This window comes from Neofelis nebulosa, chromosome 1 (genome assembly GCF_028018385.1).
Source record: "Neofelis nebulosa isolate mNeoNeb1 chromosome 1, mNeoNeb1.pri, whole genome shotgun sequence".
Taxonomy (NCBI): Eukaryota; Metazoa; Chordata; class Mammalia; order Carnivora; family Felidae; genus Neofelis; species Neofelis nebulosa.
The window spans coordinates 48,560,991-48,577,149 of record NC_080782.1 but is presented as its reverse complement, the minus strand read 5'-3'; the positions used below and the strand labels follow the sequence as shown (position 1 = coordinate 48,577,149).

At 36.7% G+C, this 16,159-nt stretch overlaps 1 protein-coding gene across 2 annotated transcripts in view; it reads right to left on the bottom strand.

Annotated features, from left to right (window-relative positions):
- SGCD (sarcoglycan delta) overlaps positions 1-16,159 on the bottom strand; it is a 949,146-nt gene that overhangs the window by 389,228 nt on the left and 543,759 nt on the right. The window lies entirely within an intron of this gene.

Below are 16,159 nucleotides of genomic sequence, written 5' to 3'. Positions count from 1 at the left end.
TTCCCCTGGCAGGCCCGGGCTCAGCCCTGTGAGCCCACTGAGCTCTTGCCAGCCCTGATAACGAGCCTATTTACAGCTGAGAGATGCGAATTCTAATTGAATCTCCCTACCTGCCTTTGCCTCAGTCATTGCTCAAAATCTCAATTGCTGGAGGGGGAACAGTATTTTTAGCATTTCTAGATTTTGTTTCAGTACTTCAGAGTTCTCCCCTCATCCTAGTATGTGCATCTTGGCTGCTGCAACTAAAAATAATGCAATTATTTTCAGGCATTTTAGTTGCTGTCTGCTCTGTAACTGTGCTGGTCCAGGAATGTAACATTTCCCATGCTCTTGAGACGTGTGATGGTTACAGGGAACAGAAAGGAGAAAATAACGTACCTTTAATTAGGATATGGCCTAATTCTGTGCACCTGTGATTATTTCCGGATGACATTCCATCAAGATGTCCTGTGTACATTCTGCTGGATTTTGTGATCGACTTTTGACGTTTCCTCTTACCATCAAACACGAGAAAATCTTGAAAGATACCACGAGGACACCCCTCTTCTCCTACACTGAAAACCCCATTTATAAAGAGTCAAAGCTAAGTTGTCAAGGTAACACTGTAGGAAAGGGATGATTTATAGAGAAAGCCTCATCTGTTTTGAGGTTTTTTTTTTTAATTAATATTTTATGTCCTAAAATCACGTCCCATTAGCAACTTATTTTAAAGAACGGGCTCACCAGATTTTAGAAAGTGTCGTGTGTTCCTGAGGGGCTGTTGTAAATAACAGGATCTGGTGGGGTTTTGAATTTAGCATCAAATTGCAATGGGTGCTCACAGCAGGATTAGATTTTTGCTTTGGGAAACGGTGTATGTATATGTGTGGGGAGGGGAGCACGTGCACCTCTACAGTCAGGATGCAATTATAGAATCCAAGGACTCCAGAGTTGGAAGGAACCCCAGAGACCATACAATCCAAATTGTTTCTACCCTTCATTTTGTAGAGGGAAATGGAGACCCAGACAGATGAGATGACTCATCCAGAGATGCAAAGACAGTTAATGCTGGAGCTGAGGTTGGAAAATGGGCTTTTGGCTAATTTTCTATGTGCTTTCTCCATCCCAGCATCATTGGGGAAGGGCAATGCCATCTAACCTTCCCAGGAATAGGCTTGCAATCAGTTCACCTTGGTCTAATCTTAACTTTGTCTCTCTTACTGACTGTGAATCTTGGCCAGCTTGCTTAACCCCTAAGGACCTCAGTTTCCTCGTCTATAAAATGGAAACAATGATAGATTCTATCTCGTGGAATTGTTGAGGAATTTGGTGAGATAACTCACGTAAAGTGGCCTATAAGATACATTAAATATGATATTTAATTATGTATTTATATATATAATTATATATATATAATTAATTATATTTATGAAATATTATTACAATGCCTATAAATTTCAACTTAGTTTTCTCTCAATGGGGCAAATATTGGACTCTTTCTCTTAACTCAAAAAGCAAAACTGTGCTCTTACATCTAGTTTGAGCTCTTAAAATAAGCTATTTGTCTAGTTTTCTGCCACTTTACCTTTACGTAATAGGGGCCTATCTCCTTAAACATAGGCAAGTATCCTAATACCTTCTTGGAACATTAAGCCCACCGCATAGCTACTTTTCATTTACTCCCTGAACTTAACACTCAAGTCTTTCCTCAAGATTAACTCACAGGAAAGGAAAACAGTGAGACCAAATCTGCCGTCACTTACATGAGGCTGAACAAAGTGCCATTTGCAGAGAACTGGACTTGGTCTGGAACCTGAAGAGCTCAAGATTACCACTCTAAAAATAGGAAACCACTAACAATTACAATTCCCTGTTTGGTAACTGTGACATCCTCAATTAACAACAACCATCCCTCCCCCCGCCCGCCACCCCATCCCCCACACACTCCAGAAACTGAGAAAGAAAACTTACTGAGCAAACAGCTGCAATAAATTCTAAAGAATCAGATGTCTACCTGGGGTTCCAGAGTCTTTGTCTTAGAGCCAACAGCAGCAAGCAGTTAATGAACCACTAGCTACTTATTAATCATGTTTAGTGTGCCAAACTACTTTCGCAGAAACAAAATAGGTCGAGAAGTTAATTTTGAGAGGTTTACAAATGTTTTAGGAATCGGGTAAACAAACCAACATAAAGCAGCTGCAAAAAACAAGCTCCGACTTATACAAAGGCTGGACAATGGTGATGTGATTCAAAAGGTGCGTCCCCAGTACCTTTCCCCCCAAAATACTTGCTACATGGCTCATTTCAGGGGGGATATTTGGAGAAAGATGGATCGATTGTGACCAGCCTCATCACTGAAACTCAAAAATCCTGAAAAGTTATTTACCTGTTCTAATGGTAAGAAAAATTATCCAAAACTTGAAAAGAAGGCCAAAAGATAATCATGTGCTTTCAGTGTTTTATGTGGTGCTTGTCACATGCTCTCTCAAGAATTATCTAAAGGAAATGTGCTTTGCTCCATTTACTACTTGCTACTAAATAAAGGTCCAGAATTTAGTGAAGTTACGTTACTTTAAAGACTTTTTTCTGTGAAAGGTACAAATTATTTTTCTCCAGTAGAAAAAAAAATAATCCCATGTGGTTTACTGCCCTGTGAAACATTAATCCATTTTGTGTCCCAGCTAGTAATCTTGTACTAACATTCTTTTATTAACACACTCATAAACAAAGAGCTCCTCAAATGTTCTTGGACCCAGTCTTACCATCATACTGATGTCCTCATCAATTAATGAGTCAAATTAAATTTCTGACATCTTTTTACTCTTTATTTGTAGAAGTCATGTTTTTAACTTCCAAAATGATAGTGTGATGTGGTTTCATTTTCCCCATCTGCATGATGAGTGTTATAAATCTCGTGAGATAATGCATAATAAAGCACTTAAGGTGTATTATTTGTGTTTTTTTTTTAGTTTTGTAAAAGACTCTAGGGATTACTAGACTAGATCACTCAATAATCTCCTTCCTATTACATCTTCCAATCCTGTCTTTAGATTCTACAATGGCCACTTCTGCTAGAATTCTTCCATGGATGTTGACCTCCTAGCTTCTCAGAAACTTCTACTTTTAATGTTCTAAAATTAACAACTGAAATACATCTCCCTATGACACGTCCCGATTCTAAAGCCACTAACTATAAAGGTCAATTTAAAATTCCGACTTTAAGAATCATGTGAGTGAGAAAACTTCATTCTCAACTAGAACATCAACTCCATGAGGACACGGATTCTTGTCTACACCATCTCCTGCCATTGTTTCCAATGTCTATGACTGGGAAGTAGTTGGACCTCGTATTTACCCTCTGAATCAATAGAAGCCTTGGACTTCCTTGAAAAGGGAGGTCCTAAATCATCCTTTGTGAAGAACTACTTGACTACAATTTCAACTTCTCTGGTGCCATTGGATCATTTCTGTTCATGACAGTGCAGATTCCTCTTACCACCTCATTTGCCTCTTCTAGGAATGCTTCAGTTTGGCTAGTTTTCTCTTAAAATCTGATGCCAAGAGTTGAACAAACTCTTCAGGTGTGCTAGGTCTAATTTGGGGGCAGAGGAACAAAACTCTCTCTCATTTAGGAACTATGTTTCTATTAACGCAGTCCATGATAATCTTAGCTTTGGTGGCGGTAACCTTGAGTCATACAGAGAAGCCAGCTTGCAGAGCCTCTATCACAGATGCTCTTACATCTCCTACCTGGTTTACATCTGTGGTTCTCCAGCCTAGCTTTACGTTAGAATCATCTGGAGGGAGCTTTTAAAATGACCAGATCCAGGGGCACACACCTGAGACTTTGATTCTACTGGAATGGGACAGGAACCCTGTAATCCAGGTGATTCTAATACCAGCCAGACCTCACAATCATGAAGTTGCAGCGATAACTTCTAAAACATAATCCTAATCATGTCACTTTGCGAACTAAAATCCTTAAATGTCTTTCTTACTATTTCCTGAAAGGTAAGGACAACAACTGTCACCATGACTTGAAAGGCCTGGCTTCATCTGGTCCCTTGTCTACATCTTCTGTCTCATCTGCTGCCACTCTCTCTTCTTCAAAGAAATCGTGTATCTTCCCACTTGAGAATCTTTTACAAAGCTGTTTTCTCCTTCTGGAAAGACTTTTCTTTTTCCTAGAAGTTACCCTCACTCTTATGTTTTCAGTTCTTTAACTCCTATTCAACCTTCAAATGTATACTCCATTATCACTTCCTCTAGGATTTAGTTATCCCTGAACACAACAGCCCCCCATTACCTATGCCCAAAGACCAATACTTATCATAGATTTGATTACACATTTATTTGTATTTTTATTGGATCCATGTCAAAATGTCCTGATACAAAATGAATCTTTTCCATGAGAGCAGAAACCTCTTACTCTCTATTGGGTCCTAGTTCCTTCCACTGTGCCTAGCTCAAAGGAAGTGCACAAAATATACTTTTAAGTATGTGAATGCAGGGTTTGGTTTTGTTTTTTTAACCCAAGCGCAAGAATATGCACACAACTCCACTTTATCTTCAAGTTTCAGACTTCATTTAATCTTTCTGACATGCTAAAACATTGTATTGTACTCAGGATATGGAGTTCTCTTATACGATGTAAATATTCCCCCAAAACTAACAAGCCTTTTACATGTTTATCTACAAGACTTTGTGCAAAATTACCAAGTCAGGTTTCTAGCAAAGACCTTAAGGTCTGAGATACAACGTAGAATGGCTATGATTATAGGGTAGAGTGTTTGTTGTGTCACTTACTTGGGAGGGCAGGCTGAGATACTACTTTGGAGTCATCAAGAGGCACAAAGTAGTTACGGCACAAATCTGAAAAGAGGTATTTGCCAAGAATCTTTTGGTTACAGCAGTCAGAACTCATTCAAATTAGCATCCGGGAAAAAGAGGGGGTTCCTAAATCATGTAACTCTAATCTTAAGGTGGGTGCAGCACAATAGTTCTAATACAATCAAGGCTCTATTTCCCTCTTCTCTAGGCTTCTCATGGTTTCATTCTTAGTTTTGCTTTACTGGGACGTAAAACGTCCACAGGTGATCTCAGTCTTACATGGAAAAATAAAAGATCTTTTCCAGAAAGCATTCTAAGTAACCCAGCTTGAGCCACATGCTTATCCCTGAACAAATCTCTATGGTTGAGGGATGACGTACTCGTGTTGTTCATATTTGGCTCATATGACAATCCCAGAGACTAAAAGGAAGAAATCAGCTCCATATGCACCACATGGACTCAGTAGGCTAATGAGGGAATTGAGAAAAAGTGGAAGGCAGACAAAAGTCCCATATGCACTATGGATGATAGGGCACCCAAGACATATTCATAATCTTGCCCAGGGAAAGTTCTTTAAGAAGTGTTCTGAAACAACATTTAATTTAAGGATAGAAAAGCATTTACTATTTGTTCTTCCAATCCCTGAGCATTTGAGTTAATCTAATAGCAGGTGATTACAAGAGTAACATTATGCTAGCCGTTCATTTCACAAATAATACCTGATGCAAAACGACACTCACCCAGCTTTGGCCCTTCCAAACAGAACAAATACAGCTCTGCTTTTCATTTGCCAAAGACAACATTATCTGGTTGATTCAGAAGAGACTTTATCTTTGGAGGAAGTCTAGCTCAGTGACAAATCAGTGACCCACAGTTTTGAGAATATCTCCATTGGCCCTAGTGTCTAAATCTGAAATCATTTTCTGTTTTGGAAATTCAAATCTATGCATGGTACAGAATGAAGGTTTCTCAAGCTATGTCAGTACTTTGATAAGGAATTGACGCACTTGGTAATTAATATGACTAGTAATAAAATTCACTGTAGATATATCTTTTTAAAAGAAATTAATTAAGTACTGTAAAACAAATACTGGTATAGTTACACAAATGGTTCCATGCATTCTTTCCTTTTCAGCACCAAACACTAATCAATTCTCCCCAAATTCTTTTTGGCCAAAATATCTCACTGTATTACTGCTTGCTGAAAGTAAAATTCCTGAAATATCATATTTTTATTTGGAAGTAAAATTTATTGATCAATAAACATGGGCCAGACTTCACGATAGGCACCCCGTGGTAGGCAGAAATAAATAAGGTCTGTACATGAAAAATGTTAGCACTGCTCATCTTTATTTTGATAGTCCATCAGTACTCAGTGTACAAAATATAACTGTCTGATGTGGGAATTCCATGCTAATTATTAGCTGCCTGAATCCCTGAATCCTTGAGACCAAAGGCCTCAACACCAACTTCCAGCAACCATACACCAAAAAAAAAATAAATAAATAAAAGTTGCCAACAAGAGAAAATGCAATGTTATACATTTCAAATTATTTGATCTTTAGAAGGAATGCATTTAAATATGTGAAAGATACACAGTTGGGCAAACTCACAACTAGCATAGTGTTTGGCATATAATAGTTGCTTAATATATGTTTAGTGTTTTACTAATAATAAACATTGCTAGTAACAAATAAGATTTTGACATTACCAACAAATAAAAGCTGAGGGAGTTCATCACCATTAAACTTGCCTTACGAGAAATGATAATCAGAGTTCAGGTAGAAACAAAACAACATGAAAACATAAATAACAACGTGAAAAATTAAAGTATAGAAAGTCACTGATGAAGGAAAACACATAGTCAAATTCCAGAATACTCTAATAATGTAATGGTGGTACATAAATCCCTCTTAACTCTAATTTCAAAGTTAAAAGATAAAAGCATAGAAACAGCTATAGCTACCATCATTTGTTAATGGGTGAATAATATAAAAATGTCAAGTATGAAATCAAAAGCATAAAATGTGGGGGGGGGGGAGACAAGTAAAAGCGTAGAGTGATTTTGTATGCAATTAAAGTTAAGTAGTTATCAGCTTAAAATATACTGTTATAACTGTAAGATGTTTTATATAAGCTTTCTGTTAACCACAGACAATAAAACCTCTACTAGATACACAAATGATAAAAAGGAATCAAAACATACTACCACACACAAACACACACACACACACACACACACACACACATCACAAGAGACGGTGAGACAGGAAGAGAAGAACAAAGGAACTACAAAAGAATCAGAAAGCAAAACAAAAAATGGCAATAATAAGTCCTTATCAATAATCATTTTAAATGTACATGAATTAAATTCTCTGATCAGAAGACATAAAGTGGTTGAATAAACAGAAAAAACAAAATGCCACAATATGCTGCCTACAAGAGACACATTTTAGCTTTGAGAAGACATGTACATTGACAGAGAAGGGATTAAAAATAAAAGGTATTCCATGTAAACGGCAACCATAAGACATCAGGAGTGGTTATAGTCACATCAGACAAAATAGACTTTCAGTCAAAATCTGTCACTGTATAATAATAAAGCGGTCTATTAATTATCAGCATTTAACCATTGTAAACATATATGCACCCAACATTGGAGCATCTCAATATATAAAGCTAGTATTAACAGAATTGATGAGAGAAATAGAGAGCAATACAGTAACAGTAGGAAAGCTTCAGTACCCCACTTTCAACAATGAATAAATTATCCGACAGAAAACCAATAAGAAAACAGTGGTTTCAAATAACGTTATAAATCAAATGGACCCAGTAGACATACACAGAACATTCCAGGCAACAAAATACATGCTTTGCACGTGTGTTCACGGAACATTTTCCAGGATAGATCGTATGTTGGGCCATAAAACTAGTCTTAACAAATTTAAGATTAAATTCATATCAAGCATTTTTTCTGACCACAGTGGCATAAAATTAGAAATCAGTAACAGGGCAAAAGCTGAAAAACTCACAAATATGTAGAAACTATACCACACACTCCTGAGCAACAAATCGGTCAAGGAAGAATTCACAAGGAAAACCATAAAAGTATCTTGAGGTGGACAAACATGGAAACACAATGTACTGAAAATGATGGGATGCAGCAAAGTGGTTTTAAGAGGAATGTTTACAATGCTAAATATCTACACTAGGGGGAAAACATCTTTAACAACCTAACTTGACATATAAGACGACGAGAAAAAGAACAAACTAAGCCCAAAGTTAACAGAAGACAAGGAATAACAAAGAAAAGAATACAAACAAATGAAAGAAAGACCAGAAAAACATGAGAAAATAATAATGAAATGAAGAGTTGTGGTTTTTCTTTTAAAGATAAAACTGAGAAACCTTGGGCTAGACTAATACAGAAGACTCAAATAAATAAAATTATAAATCAAAGAGAAGATATTACAACTGATCCCACAGAAATACAAAGGATAAGAGACTATCTTGACAAATTATCCATGGATAAATTTGGCAACCTAGAAGAAAATGGATAAATTCCAAAAAACATAGAACTTACCCAGACTGAATCATAAAGAAAGTGAAAATCAAAACAGATAATTATTAGTAAGAAGACTGAAGTAGTAATCAAAAACCTCAAACAAAAGCCCAGAACCAGACGGTTTCATGGGAAAATTATACCAAAAATTAAAAAAAAAAAAAAGGAATACCAATCCTTCTCAAATTCTTCCAAAACTTTAAAGAAGAGGAAGCACTTCCAAATGTATTTAACAAGGCCAGCACTACTCTCAAACCAAAGCCAGATAAGGCCACTGTAAAAAAAGAAACAGGCCCAAATCCCTGATAAATACAGTTACAAAAAATCTTCAACAAAATATTAGCCAACTGAGGGGTGCCTGGGTGGCTCAGTCGGTTAAGCATCCGACTTCAGCTCAGGTCATGATCTCGCGGTTCGTGAGTTTGAGCCCCGCGTCGGGCTCTGGGCTGATGGCTCAGAGCCTGGAGCCTGTTTCCGATTCTGTGTCTCCCTCTCTCTTTGCCCCTCCCCCGTTCATGCTCTGTCTCTCTCTGTCCCAAAAATAAACGTTAAAAAAAATTAAAAAAAAATATTAGCCAACTGAACCTAACGGCACGTTAAAAGGACCATACATTATGATCAAGTGGGATTCATCCCTGGGATGCAAGAATGGTTCATCAGAGTAAATTAATGAAAATGACACACCACGTTAACAGAATAGAAAATAAAAATATTATCTCAATAAACACAGAAAAACACTTGATAAAAAATCAATATGTTTTCATGATAAGAACTCAACAATAGAACCACCCTATGACCTATCAACTGCACTACTTAGTATTTATCCAAAGGACACAAAAATGCTGATTTGAAGGGGCACATGCACCACCATGTTTATAGCAGCACCATCAAAATAGCCAAATTATTGAAAGAGCCCAAATGTCCATCAAATGACAAATGGATAAAGAAGATGTGGTACATATATACAATAGAATATTACTCGGCAGTCAAAAAGAGTGAAATCTTGACATTTGCCACAATGTGAGTACAACTGATTGCTAAGAAATGCTAAGAAAAATGCTAAGAAATGCTAAGAAAAATAAGTCAGGCAGAGAAAGACAAATATCATAAGATTTATATACATATATATACATATACATATATATATACATATATGTGTGTGTGTATATACACACACACACACACACACACACACACACACACACAATGGGATATTATTCAACAGTCAAAAAGAATGAAATCTTGCCATTTCCAACAATGTGGATGGAACTAGAGTGTATTATGGTAAGCAGATCAAGTCAGAGAAAGATAAATATCATACGATTTCACTCATATGCAGAATTTAAGAAACAAAACAGATGAACAAAAGAGGAAGAGAAGGAAAAATAAAGAGAGAGGGAGGCAAACCGTAAGAGACTCCTAAATAAAGAGAACAAACTGAGAGTTGTTGGAGGGTGCTGGATGGGTGGATGGGCTAAATGGGTGATGGGGATTAAAGAGGGCACTTGTTGGGATGAATACTCTGTGTTATATATAAGTGACAAATCACTAAATACTACTCCTGAAAAAAAAAATATATCACATTGGCCAAAAAAAAAGAAAAGAAAGAAAGAAAAAAGTATAAAAGCAACGTACCTCCACTTAATAAAGCCACACAGGACAATCCCATAGCCAACATCATGTTCCACAGTGAAAAACTGAAAGCTTTCCCTTTAAAATTAGGAATAAGACAAGGGTGCCCAACTAGAGGGAAGAGAAAGGGGGGATGGGCAAAAATGGTGAAGGGAAGTGTGAAATACAGGCTTCCAGTTATGGGGGGATGGGCAAAAATGGTGAAGGGAAGTGTGAAATACAGGCTTCCAGTTAGGGAATAAAGAAGGCATGGGGATAAAAGGTATAGCATAGGGAAAATAGTTAATGGTATTGCAATAGTCTTTCATGGTGACACGTGGTACCTCAGCATAATACTGAGTTGTTGCATCACTATGTTTTACACTTGAAACTAATGTGACATCGTGTGTCGACTATACTCAATAAAATATATCAGAGGACTCACCCACCCCCCCCCAAAAAAAAAACACAAGGCAAAAGTGTCCACTCCTAATAAACTACTGAAAGTCCTAACCACAGCAATTAGGTAAGAAAAAGAAATAAAGGTCATCCAAATTGGAAAGGAAGAAACTAAACTGCCTTGTTGCAGATGATATGATTTTATATAAATGGTTTTGTAACCCTAAAGATTGTAACAAAATATTGTTATAATTAATCAATTCAGGGAAGTTGCAAAGTTGCAAAAATACACAAAAATCAGTTGTATTTATATACCAACAACAAATGATCAAAAATTAAGAAAATGATCAAAAATTAAGAAAATAATCCCATTTACCTTATCATCAAAAAGAATGAAATGCTTAGAAACAAATTTCAGGAAAGGAAAGATTTTTGCACTGAAAAATATAAAGGACTGATGAAAGAAACTGAAGAAGATATAAAAATAAATGGAAAGATCTAATTTATAGTTTTTAAAAATTAATATTGTTAAAATGTTCACACTACCCAAAGCAAACTAATGATTCAATGTAATCCCTATCAAAATTCCAATGATTTTTTTTACAGAAATAGAACAAACAATACTAAAGTTTGTACAGAACCACATAAGACCCTGAAAAACCAAAGCATTGTCAAACAGAAGGACAAAGCTGAAGGTATCACACTTCCTGATTTCATACTATAGAGTTATAGTAATCAAAATTGTGTGGTACTGGAATAAAAACAGATGCACAGACCAATGCAACAGAAGAAAGCACAGAAATAAACCCACACATATGCAGTCAATTTATCATCGCAAAGGGTGCCAAGAATACACGATGGGGTAAGGATAATCTCTTAAATAAATTGTCCTGAAAAAACTGGATATCCACGTGCAGAATGGAGTTGAACTCAAACCTGGGTCTAAACAAAAATTAACTCATAATGGATTAAAGACTTAATAATTTCACAATGTATAGATATATCAAACGTCATGTTTTATACTTTATGTATATGTAATATTTCTTTGTCAATTATATCTCACTAAAGCTGGAAAAAAATAAAGCACAAACCAGATCAACAGAATAAAAAATATTCTGGTGCCATTTTTGCAGATTGCAGGCAAGAGAATTTTACGTAATTTTTAAAGCCCACAAATTGTGAGCTGTAGCATATTCTGATCTAGAAGGAGATGGATGGTCAGTCCAATTTTTTCATTACTTACATGAAAAACTAAGACCTGAAATGACATGGCGAGAGTCACGTAGACAGATAATGTAGGAGCTGACAGAAGACTCACAATTTCTGATACCTATGTTGCCTCCTAGGGCCAATAAATGTGGTTCTAGGACATGATTTACTGTACCACTTCTTTACTCTCTTGGGTAATTTCCGCTGGGAATCAATTCCTAAGACACAGTTTATGCACCAAGTTGCACTGCTTGGTTACCTACTTTTCTCCTTACCTCCTCTTATGCAATCTGGAGATCCTTCTAAGGATTTCTAAGTATTATGTTAATAAAACTAAATGGAAATAGATAAGGCTGTTTGAAAAATTAACACATAAGTCCAAAGATAGAATGTTATCTTTTGAAGTTAAATGCAGGCAAAACATTGTCTTGTATACCTCCAACCTTGCCCTTAACAGAGCAAGGGCTCATTAACTATCCATGGAAATGGATGGAAGTAAAACACATTTGTAGTTTCAGTAGATTGCAGGGTTCAATGACAAGGTGGCTTTCCCCAAGTCTTCCATTTTGATCAACTTTAACAGTCTTTTAATACCTTGAGCCTCATCTCTAGTGATTAGCAGAAACCATTAGAAACAATAGACTGGGCCAATCTGGCTGAGCTGCATTACTATCCTATCTTAAGAGGTTAGCATGGAGTGTCCATGTAACAGGTTTGTAGAAATAAACTTTATGTAAAATGTACTTAGCGGCTGTACCCTGTATGCCTTGTATCTCACTTCCCAATCTGGGAAGCAGCAAGAGGCAAAAACACTAAATGGATGAAAATATAAATGCACAAGTCAGCATGAAAACACAAATTGGCTACCTGACCAGCATATTCGCCTCTCACTATACTGTGTCGGCATATCTAATGAAAGAATGTAGTGTTCAAAAGGCCATCTATGAATGCACAGAAGAAAGGAGGGTCACAAAAGGGAAAAAGGAGACAGAGTTCATTCAAACACTAAATACAGGAGTCTTAGTTCAATGGAATCTACTCTCATTTGAGGAGTGGCTGTTCTGTGCCAGGCTTTGCAGATATGACAGATATAAGGCAGATGGGGTCCTTACCCTCAAGGCTTTACACGTTTTATTGGGAGAACTTTGTCGTCTGGGACCACTGACAAGACTGCCTCTGTTGGGCTGACCTAGTCTGCTGCCACTAAAGAATCCTTGCTACCTAACTTGTTTTGATTTCCATTATATTAATTATCATAATTATCTTTCTCATTATGTTCCCTTTTTAAGTAGACCTTTCTAAAGGGAGTGAAGATGTAGCTCTCTTGATCCATGCAACACTTATTTTTCATTGTAAATTTACAAAGTGATATTTTTAATGTAGACATCAATCTCATGAGGTTGGTTAGAGGAGTCTGCAATTGAGAGATAAAGCCTCTCTTGCTGAGCTGATAGAATCAGCTTCCTAAGGCTGAAGTTATGAAAGACATTCTGTGAAGACTCTAAGGAAAAGATCTGCCCATCAATAATCACCATAGCATCTACAAATTTCCAGACCTGGGATGAAGAATAATGAATTGGCCAAGGTTTGTATTTATAGTTAGAGAAATGGGTCAATTCTTTAACCACTCCATTTAACATGTTGATAAGAGATCATGGGAAGTGAGCCACTTCATTTAATCCTCTCTTGCTGAGATATTATCGTACATCGATATTTTATTTCCAAGAAACACTTAAAGATTCTATTGTTAGATGAGCGACAGCAGCAACGAGGCTCAATGTGAAAGGTGAAGTCAAACTTCTTGAGTTTGTAAGGATATAATTAATATCAATAAAAATCTCCACTGTTTAGGAACTTAAGTCAAAGTATAAAACATGTCCACATTGAATAAATGCATTTGAGGTTCTAAACAGATTTTAGGTGAGGATTCTATTGACTTGGAAACTGTAGTCTTTTAGTTTTAATACCATGAATTTCAAAGTATTCTTTACAGCTAGGTATGAAAAATTGGTTAAGGGGAAAACTTTGTACTTGCCACCATGCTTATGATTTTCTGGAGTTAGAAACTGTTTGCCCTGGCATGGAATTTGACAGACCTGGCTTATACTGATGCTGGTACTCTAAGCCAGGAGGAGATGGTAAGCTACACAAACTCTCTTATCCTTCAGTCCTCACGTGTAAAGTCGGAATAAGAGCAGCTATCTCATGAGATTGTACAAGGGTTTAATAAAATAGTACTAGTAAAAGTGGCTTGAACATACATAGCAATAACTAACACGCACTGAGTGCTTACCATGCTTCAGCTTAGTAAATGCGCAAATATTAGCAGATATTGCTAAATTCTGCACGTGTTTTTTTTTTTTTTTCTTTTTAGCCATCCCCTTACTTGGAATTTAAATACATTCAGGACACAGGTATGCTTTATTATAGGATTATTTACATCAGCCAAACTATGGAAGCAGCCCAAGTATCCATCTATTGATGAATGGATAAAAAATTGGCACCCGTGTGCACGTGTGTACGCGCACGCGCGCGCGCGCGCGCACACACACACACACACACACACACTGGAATGTTACTCAACCATAAAAAAATAATGAAATCTTGCCATTTGCAACAACATAGATAGAGCTAAAGAGTATAATGCTAAGTGAAATAAGTCAATCAGAGAAAGACAAATACCATATGATTTCAGTCATGTGGAATTTAAGTAGTGAAACAAATGAACAAAGAAAGAGAGAGAGAGAGAGAAAGAGAGAAACCAAGAAACAGAGGGTCAGTGGGTGAAACAGGTGATGGGGATTAAGAGTACACTTTTCATGATGAGGACTAAGATATAGCATTTTTGAATCACTGTATTGTACAACTGAAGCTAATATAATGCTGTATGTTAACAATACTAGAATTAAAGTAAAAACAACAACAACAACAACAACAAAAACCATGCATTCTTTAATCTTTAGACACTCACTGTTAGTCTCATTCGTAATATAAATAGTTCAAAGCTTTTCATTTCTCTTAGGATACAATGTGAACTTCCTAACACAGATTACAAGGCGTTGGACGACATGGACCTGGAACCTCCTATAGGACATCCAGGAAACAGCTTATAGGGTTCCTCTGTTTCTTCTCCTCCTCATGTACTCCACCAAACCTTAAGTCCTCTGTTGTGTGCTCCACAACATTCTTTAAATTTTCCTGTCATACTACATGCCCTTCTTTATTGTTATTGTCTGAATGTTCAACTACATTGTCAGCTCTTAAGGGTACACACTATGTCTGTCCCATTCATCAGTTATCACAAAAGCCATCAACAGGGCCTGGGCCAGAGTAGATACTATAGTAATTGCTGGATGAAGGTAGAAGGGAGGATATGAAAATTGTACCCGGAAAGGTGGTAGTGACAGAGACAGTACTAGTGTATTGGAGAACTTAATACAAAATAACATTTATGATAGAGTTAATAATTTTTATTCATAAAGCTTAATCTTAAAATGTTTATTTATTCTGGAAGGCAGCTATGCTAACCACTCTACCACCAATGCTACCTAAATGTTGATTTACTCTGTGTTCTGTCTAAATACCTCAAGTGCTTATTGACCAGTGAAATTTCCACCTAACTTTATTCTCTGGCTCAGTCTTTGTAGACTTTCAAAAATAAAGCTTTTAAACTGCTACATTAATTAATATCCTGAACATTATATCCTTGAAGTTCAATTGGAATAAACTCATCACCAATAGAGTAACCTTCCTCTAGATTTATACTTTTATGTTTAATTACTTTTAAATGTTTGACTAAATTGGCTTTTCCCTGAAAACTCTTTATTGTACTTACTTAGGAGGAAACTGAGGCATCTCATCACAAACTCAATGATCACAGGCTTGCCATTTCAGAAGAATTTCAGGAACTGTTAGCCAAGATTTCCATGATGTATGGAAAGACAATGTTAGAACAGATACCTAACTATTTAGTAGAAAAAAAATCAGGATTCTATGGCTTGTGCAGCATTTCTTATGCACATTTTCACTGAAGCTAAGTCAAACAGCCTTCACAAATTCAAGAATGAGTTGTATGAACAGAGAAAAGATAAATTGGAATGTGGAGTCTGCACTGAGGAATGGAAATCTATCCCTGAGAAGTTACTCAATGAAGACAGCAACTACCTTAACAGTCCCTGCTCCCAACCCCACAATGTTAAGTACCAACTGCATAAGCCACTGAAACAACAACATCGTTCAGCCCTTCCTACTCAGAGAGCTTCACCCCCTCAAACCCGATTTCTACAGCAATTCTGAGGCACTTGGCTTTATTTCAGGAAACCTGACCTTAGAGGACATTATGTTTTGTAACCAGAATTGGATAAGATGCACAGACTCTTTTTATTAACATAATATTTACATATAATCCTAGCAGCCAAGATTTATTGAGTGCCCACTGTGTGCCAGATGCTTTAATTATAGTTTCTGTCTTCATCTCACAAAAACCCTGTGTAGTTAGTCTGATCTCAGGGTTTGGCAGACTTTCTCTGTAAAAGGCCAGATAGTGAATATGTTAGGCTTTGCAGGCTG